Here is an 8,083-nt window from a genome sequence, read left to right as displayed (position 1 = left end):
CACTTCCCACTCCGCCATTCCCTAGTGCACTTTTAAGCCCAAGCAGTAGAAAAATGAATTCCAGATATCAAAGTTGTTGAAAGCCTTTAGCCAATCAGTATTCATCTGAGAACTTCATGCTTGGAAAGGGAATGAGGAGGAAAAAACCAAAACAAACAAACAAACAAAGAATAGAAAGTGTTTCCCTAAGCATCAGCCTCAACCTCAGCTCTCCCCTCCTTAAAGCCAAACTAGGTTTTGAGAGGAGTGGCTCTTGGAGGGAGTGGTGATAGCCACAGCTGTACCACATAATCAGGGCTTGGGGACATGGGAGATTTCTGTTCTTTATTTTGCTACAAACCTGCAATTTTTTTTCTGAATTGAATTTCTCACCAAAATATAGTCTCTAAATGTTGGTGAAGAGTTCTTGTGTATCTCTGAGCTCAAGGAAAGTAGGATCAGTGTAAGAAAGTTTATCCCTAAAGATGAAGGACAGCAACAAGAGCTGTAATAGCCTATATCTATCCTACAATAGCTCTCACTTTCCTACATACTTTACATTCCATCTCCATTTCTTTGTTCTGACCAGTTTTCAATCTCTTACCTGTACCCTGCCCCCTACTCCATCTTCTACCTTTATTCACCTCTCTCCCACATAACTGCCCCATCTTGTCCCAGAAGGATGCAACAACAGCAAAATTATGTACATAAGACATAAAAGGATATTGGAAACTAAGCTCAGTAATGGATGCAGCAGGTCCATTGCAACAGCTGTATTTGTATGTCAACTCTAAAAATAAACCTGTCTCTTTTCCTCCTTTCCTCCTTCCTCTTTTCTCTCTTCTTTCCTTCCTTTTACTAATCTCCCTGTCTTCATCTATCTCTCCTTTCCTTTCCCCTCTCCTTTTCTTCTTCCTTTTCCTTATCCTCTCTGATTGCCTTTCTTTTCTGTCTTCATCCTCTCCTTTTCTTTTTTCTTTTCTTTTTTTTTTTTTGTTCTCTTTCCCCCTTTAAACCTTTTACTCATCAATATTTTACCAAGAAAATGTATTCGAATGAAAAATTCAATCCAATGTATGGATACAGCTCATTAAATCAGTCAATTGTCCAAAACTCACATAAAATTACCAACAAAAGTCTAGTCCTGATATCTTTGTTAGGTAAGAACATTTCTATTGATCAACCAATTGAATAATACAGCACATTCAACTAAGTGAAACAACCGAGTTAATCCAGCTGGGAAATAGAATGCTTTTAAGGGACAGCTATGTGACACAGTAGATAGAGAGTTGGTCTTGGAGTCAGGAAGATTGATCTTCCTAAATTCAAATCTGGCCTGGGATTAGCTGTCACTTAACCCAATTTGCCTCTCTTTCCTTATATGCAAAATAAACTAGAGCCCGAAATGGCAAACTATCCAGTATCTTTTTGTCAACTCCACCAGGAATTGAACAGGATTGGAAAATGATTAAACAACAATCAGAATGATTCTAAATAATGCTACCCAAAAAGCCTATTGGTATTGACTATAGAGACTTGGTCAATGATCTATAGGTTTAACATAAAGCAGGAAGCCAGTTTGTAACCTGAGCATTCAAGTACCCAGACAGCTTGGTGATTGATAGGGATCATTCTAGCCAAGCCCCTGAGAGGAAGTCACTAGGAAAGTGGGGAAAGAAAAGCCTCTGTCTCTTCCCTTTCTCCTCTTGAACAAAGCAAAACCTTGTGAGCTCTGAAAGTTCCAGAAGAATTGCCCTAATCTGGTCCCTGGAACTACAGATAACAGTTTCTGCCCTGGGAGGCAAGGATAAACTAGCTAGATACATCGAGGAAAGTCAGCTTTAGGTCTCCATAGAATGTGAACTCCTTGAGGGCACTCATTGTTTTTGCCTTTCTGTGTGTGTATCTCCAGCAGTTAGCACAGTGCCTGACACATAGTAAGTGCTTAGTGAATACTTGCTGATTAAATGAGAAAACCACTACACCATACCTAAGGGGAATTTTATGAGGACTTCTTCAAGGAGAGTCAAGGACTTCCAACAAAAGCATGTCCAGGAATTGAATGTTCTAAATTTGTCACATGTGCTCTAAGTTTCAGCCCTAAACATTTCTTCCTGGACTGACTTTATCTGTCTCTGTCTGGCTGGCTGTCTCTGTCTATCTCTTTGTCTCTCTCTAATTGTATCCCACAATTGGGCAAGGAGGAGAAGAAAGAGGATGTTTTGCACCACATGATTTTAGCATATTCCCCTCTACAATCCCCCTAACTAAAAGTTACTTTAGTCAATTTATATCAACTGGTGAACATGAGGGAAGCATACAAGTTGGGGTTTATTAATTTATAGTACAGGGAAAACAAGCCTCCCCAACTTCTCAGTTAGTCACTAGAAACTTGAGTGGAGAAGTAACAGCCACCTTCTGGGACCCACATGGAAGAGAGTCTGTGCTACACCAGAAATTCACTTCAGGACTAGGGAGTATTAATAGCATTTCTGTGAATCACATTTTAGAATGTGACTATCACAATTTTACACTTTTCTAGCATGGGTGTGACTGTAATAAGACAGAGAATGAAGAATAGGCCAATAAGTTGCTGGAATCAATGGAAAACTCTGATGTGTTTAATAGAGAGCAATTGGGAAATGTTTTTAAAAAATAGAAATATAATACAACATTTATAAAAGACTCTATGAATTGAAATGAAATCCTATTTCCTATAACAGAAAGAAAAGGTACAACAAGAATCTAGCCTTTAAAAATACAATTTGTGACTTTCTTTGTATGTATTGACTTCCTCTTAAGAAAAAGAGTTTCTCTAGATATTTCTTCCTATGCATAAAAAATTGAATGTTATGCAATGTAAAAATAGTTCAGGCTACTGTAAGAGAAAGTCTTTTCTACTTTCAAAAAAGAGAGTTGAAGAAATATTAGGGTTCAAGTTTAATACCCTAATTTAACAGTTAAGTAAACTGAGGCCTGAAGAGATTTTTTTTTTTTAAATGACTGGAGTCATTCAAATAAAATCAATAGGGAGTAAATCAGATCAACAAATATTTCAAACACATAATGTTCATTTCACATTGTCCTGGGAATCCATATCCATTAATATTTAGTATGGTTATCATCCTAAATTTAACCTTCATCTTAGAAAAGTATCTAGGTGATAGATTAAATCCATAGCAATAGATTTTTGTACCTAATTGTGTGATAAGATTAGGCAGAAAATGTTGATTATCAATAAGAGTTTGAGCTTTAACAATATTATCTGCAAATTTATGACATTTCTCTTGTGTGTCTTTTTGTCCTGAAAGAGTTTCCTTTATTCCACTATTATCCTTCATTTAAAAAAAAAAAAAAAAAGAAAAAAGACAAACTTTTTTTTTCTTGATCAGACATTCTTGATTAGACTTAGGAGAAGGCATAATATAAAAAACAAGTGGCACAATAGATGGAGTGCTAGTTCTGAAGTCAGGAAGATGAGTCTTAGTCTTCCTGAGTTCAAATCTGATTTCAGACACTTTATTAGGTATGTGATCCTGGACAAGTCACTTATCCCTGTTTGCCTCAGTTTCCTCATTTGTAGAATGAGCTAGAGTAGGAAATGGTAAACCAATATCTTTGCCAAGAAAACCCCGGATGGATTCAAAAAGAGATAGAGATGACTGAAAATAGCTGAACAGAAGCAGTGGTATAAAGAGATATTCTAGTCCCCATTCTGCTACTACCTTATTTATTTCTTTGTAAGTAACTCAACTGTCCCTTAGTTTCCTTATCTGGATAGTAAAAGAATTGCATTATTTTCTTCAATGTCTCTTCCAGTTTTAAGATTTTATGAATATGGGGCAACTAGGTGGCACAGTGGATAGAGCACCAGCCCTGAAATCAGGAGGACCTGAGTTCAAATGTAATCTCAGACACTTAATACTTCCTAGCTGTGTGACCCTGGGCAAGTCAATTAACCCCAATTGCCTCAGATTAAAAAGAAAGAAAGAAAGAAAAAAAAAAAGATTCTATGAGTATATGAAATGTATATCATCCTATTTTTTTTTCATGAATTTTGACACTTAATTGTACCTTATAAGCCCTGAGGGGACTGTGCTACAGCAAAACAGAAAGAGGTATATTGAGGATCCTCTAAATATTCTCATTAGTTCTCAACACTTAAAATTTAGCCAATACACTAAGAAAGAGAATTGTTGCACTGATGGGTTTAAGAATTAAGTCTGTTGGGTCATTAAAAATGTAAATGGCAAAAGAACTTTGTTTAAAGAAATCAGGAATCCTGATCCTTAGATATAAAAACATAAAGTGGTACTTAGAAAATCATTGCTACCTTAATTCTGCCATTAGCTTCCTTAGTTTTCAGTATTACTAAAATCATTATTTTGATACTTGGAAAGTCAGCATAAAGGCAACTCCCCCAGAACTGAAACATTTTTTAAAAAACTAACTCCCCTCTGAAATATAGTGAAACACAGAGAAATCATTCATAATGGTTCCTCAAGCAAAAATTCTTCAACTTTTCTGACACTTGGGGCAGGGGGAGGGGAACACAGAGAAACACTGTTCACTGTAGATTCCATCTAGCACTTGGTAGTTGAGTGTCACCACCAAAGCAACTAACAGGTCACAGGCTTCTCTGAATGGGTTTTTGTCCCAGTGGGGTGGTGGTATAGCTGGGGGAGGGAAGGAATTGGCCCCACCAAAATTCATTACACTGACTTTTTCAATATCTAGACAGCTGTGGGGAAAGATATAAGCTATCCACATGATCTCTTGAAGAAGCTGGTTAGAAGATAATAGAAAATAAAAATGGAAATACTAAAACATAGGTGTCTTCATGTTAGATGATCTAGATATAATGCAACAGCTGAATGTATGACAAAGTGTCCTGGGGAAAAGGGATGCACAGGTAGGTACCTTTTTGATCTAAGATTGATCTAAGATCAATAATCATAATTAGTAATAATAATCTAAGATCATAATCAAAGAAAAGAGAACTCTACAAAAAAGTCATAGTAAATAAAAAAAGACACACATACATAAACCAATTTTACTAAAATAAGAAGAGAAAGTATTGATCAGGAAAATACTTTTACATTAAATATTTCTGATTAAAGTCTAGAATATGAAACAAATTTATATATGCATATGTATACATATGTATACAGTGAATGTTGGTAAATGTCTATATTTTTTAAAAATGTATGTATGACACATTTATAACTTTAATCTTCATTACTAACATTTATTTTCTTCACTTTAAGTCTAGACAATCAACAAAACAAAAAATCAAACCCTGCTCTGTACAGCACTTTGTAGTATTTGCCAATTTCTGATGTGCTAATATTCCCACCAAAAATTCAATATCATGTACTAGTATGAGCTGTCTCTAGCACTTCTTGAATATATAAAAGCAAGAGCTATTCCCCCAGTAGATAAGTGGTCAAAGCATACTAGTGAAGCATTTTCAAAAGTAGAAATGGAAAATAAGAAAAAAATATACTGGATCATCAGTAAGAGAAATGAAAACTAAAGCAGGAAGTTGCATTTGCTATCTATCAAAAAGTTAATGTTAAAAAACAGAAATAGTTGCATTAATAAACCATGGAGCTACATTTTCTAGAAAACAATTTTGCACCAGAAAAGTAATGGAATTGTTCATATCCTTTGACTCAGAATTTTCACCATCGATCAAGTATATCAAAAAAAAAAAGTCCAAAAATTTTCAAAGCAGCATTTTTTGTGAAAGAAAAAAAAAATCAAATCAAATCAAAACAAAACAAAACAAAAAGAAAAACTAGAAAGTGTTTATCTTTCAAATAGGAAATAATTGAACAAATTATGGCATATGAATGTGATGTGTTCTTTATTGTGGTGTGAGAATGCAGAATGTAAGAAATTCAAAAATATTTAGGAAAACTTGGTTGAACTGATAAAAAGTATAAATATAATGCAAGTAAGCAGTATCAAGAAAGGAACATATGTAGATGTAAATATATATATTTTTATGGATGTAATTACAGTAGTAAAATCAAGAAAAACGATTATAAAATCTATAAGAATTTATATCAATGCATAGAATTGTCTGGAATCCAAAAAAGGAATGATAAAATATATCTCTCCCATCTCAGCAAAGAGATTATAAACTTTGGGTGCAAAACAAAGCATTCTCAGTTGTGGTCAATATGTTGGTTTACTTTGTTTAATTATTTCTTTGTTTTAAGGAAGAGATCTATAGGAAGAAGCAAAATATTGAGAAGTGACTGCCATGTAAAATAAACTGCACCAATAAAACATTTTACGAAGACAATGAAAGTCCAGGGAAAAAAGTTTCCATTTTGGGTGAGAAGAAAGAATATTCTCTGAGTCCAAGTGTGGTGATAAAATAATGTTAAAAGAAAGAACATAATCTTGATTATTTATTACAGTTACAATAATCATGAATTATTTTGAAGAGAAAGTAAGTTGGCATTTATTTATTTATAGAAAAAGAAAAGATGACTTTTATTAGTGCCTTTTGTTTTTACATCTATCTATAACCCTGTTCATACAAACTGTACCTCTCTCCACTCAAAAACTGAATTCTCCCTTGTAATTAAAAACAAAACAAAACAATTAAACATAGATAATTGATGCAGTGAGTATGCAATATTCGATAACCATAGTTCCCTATCTCCTCACTGAGAAGAAGGTAGTAGGGTTTCACTGTTCTCCAATTAAAATTACAAGTATTGTCTCTCAGATTGGCTAAGATGACAGGAAAAGATAATGACAAATGTTGGAGGGGATGTGGGAAAACTGGGACATTGATACATTGTTGGTGGAATTGTGAATGGATCCAACCATTCTGGAGAGCAGTTTGGAACTATGCCCCAAAAGTTGTCAAACTGTACATACCCTTTGATCCAGCAGTGTTTCTACTAGGCTTGTATCCCAAGGATATCATAAAGGAGGGAAAAGGATCCACATGTGCAAAAATGTCCTTTTTATAGTGGCAAGAAACTGGAAACTAAGTGAATGCCCATCAGTTGGAGAGTGGCTGAATAAGTTATGGCATATGAATGTAGTGGAATATTATTGTTCTGTAAGAAACGATCAACTGGATGATTTCAGAGACCTGAAGAGACTTACATGAACTGATGCTGAGTGAAATGAGCAGAACCAGGAGATCATTGTACACAGCAACAGCAATATTATATGACGATCAATTCTGATGGATGTGGTTCTTTTCAACAATGAGATGATTAATGCCAGTTCCAATGATCTTGTGATAAAGAGAGCCATCTATAATCAGAGAGAGGTCTGTGGGACCATAATATAGAATTTTCACTCTTTTTGTTATTGTTTGCTTGCATTTTGTTTTCTTTCTCATTTTTTCCTTTTTGATTTGATTTTTCTTGTACTGAATGATAAATGTATAAATATGTATACATATATTGGATTTAACATATTTTTAAACATGTTTAACATATAGGATTACTAAGAGAACGGGGGGGGGAAATTTGCTAGGGTCAATTTAAAAAAATTATTCATGCATATGTTTTGAAAATAAAAAAAAACTTAATTTAAAAAAGGGAATAAAAGAACAAAATTACAAGCAATCAGTTGTCAATCAACATTTATTCAGCATTCACCTTTTACAAAATGCTGTATTAAGCTCTACCAAAAAAAAAAGAAAAGAAAAAAGAACAAGATTATCCCACATTCTGAGTCTAGAATGGGGAAATGGATGTTTCAGAGGAAGAAAATAATGGAGTTATATAAAGCACATAGCCCAAGGAAATAGAAGAAAAGAAATAATAGCATTTAAATAAAGGATGGGAGAAAACTGGGTCTAGAGGGGAAATTAGACACAATAAATAGCATTTTCTGAAAAGACTACCTACAATAAAAGTGCACACAACTTTTTAAAAAATACTATTGATATAAAATTTTTTTTGTATCTTTAGTAGAAATGAATGAAGCTCTAAAATATAATCATATTTTAGGTCTTGTAAAGGATACAATCTTAGAATTTCAAAGGTCACCTAGCCTAAATAACACTTAACAGGAATTCTTTCCATAATATATTTAACATGGGATAATCTACTCTTTGGTAAGG

The sequence above is a fragment of the Sminthopsis crassicaudata genome, chromosome 1 (genome assembly GCF_048593235.1).
Source record: "Sminthopsis crassicaudata isolate SCR6 chromosome 1, ASM4859323v1, whole genome shotgun sequence".
Lineage (NCBI taxonomy): Eukaryota > Metazoa > Chordata > Mammalia > Dasyuromorphia > Dasyuridae > Sminthopsis > Sminthopsis crassicaudata.
The sequence above is the reverse complement of the archived record's forward strand: the minus strand, read 5'-3'. Positions refer to the sequence as shown.